Below are 922 nucleotides of genomic sequence, written 5' to 3'. Positions count from 1 at the left end.
GCTTAAGCCTCAATTAGTTTCTCTAATGCAACAGAACTGCAAGTTTCATGGACTTCCATCAGAAGATCCTTTTCAGTTCTTAACTGAATTCTTGCAGATCTGTGATACTGTTAAGACCAATGGGGTTGATCCCGAGGTCTACAGGCTTATACTTTTTCCATTTGCTATAAGAGACAAAGCTAGAGTATGGTTGGACTCTCAACCTAAAGATAGCCTGAACTCTTGGGATAAGCTGGTCACGGCTTTCTTAGCCAAGTTCTTTCCTCCTCAAAAGCTTAGTAAGCTTAGAGTGGATGTTCAAACCTTCAGACAAAAGGAAGGTGAATCCCTCTATGAAGCTTGGGAGAGATACAAGGAACTGACCAAAAAGTGTCCTTCTGACATGCTTTCAGAATGGACCATCCTGTATATATTCTATGATGGTCTGTCTGAATTATCAAAGATGTCACTAGACCATTCTGCAGGTGGATCCATTCACCTAAAGAAAACGCCTGCAGAAGCTCAAGAACTCATTGACATGGCTGCAAATAACCAGTTCAGGTACACTTCTGAAAGGAATCCTGTGAATAATGGGACGCCCATAAGGAAGGGAGTTCTTGAAATTGATACTCTGAATGCCATATTGGCTCAGAATAAAATATTGACTCAGCAAGTCAATATGATCTCTCAGAGTCTGAATGGATTGAAGGAATCATCCAATAGTACTAAAGAGGCATCTTCTGAAGAAGAAGCTTATGATCCTGAGAACCCTACAATAGCAGAAGTGAATTACATGGGTGAACCCTATGGAAACACCTATAATCCCTCATGGAGAAATCATCCAAATTTCTCATGGAATGATCAACAAAAGCCTTAACAAGGCTTTAACAATGGTGGAAGAAACAGGTTTAGTAATAGTAAGCCTTTTCCATCATCCACTCAG

General features: G+C 40.3%; 1 non-coding gene across 1 annotated transcript; it reads right to left on the bottom strand.

Moving 5' to 3' along the window:
• Positions 1-280: 280 nt before the first annotated feature.
• Positions 281-388, bottom strand: LOC112746512 (small nucleolar RNA R71). Its single transcript, XR_003174392.1, has one exon. It is a non-coding gene; the product is annotated as a small nucleolar RNA R71 (small nucleolar RNA).
• Between the last annotated feature and the right edge of the window lie 534 nt (positions 389-922).

The sequence above is a fragment of the Arachis hypogaea genome, chromosome 14 (assembly GCF_003086295.3).
Source record: "Arachis hypogaea cultivar Tifrunner chromosome 14, arahy.Tifrunner.gnm2.J5K5, whole genome shotgun sequence".
NCBI lineage: Eukaryota > Viridiplantae > Streptophyta > Magnoliopsida > Fabales > Fabaceae > Arachis > Arachis hypogaea.
This window is presented reverse-complemented; position numbering and strand designations above follow the sequence as displayed.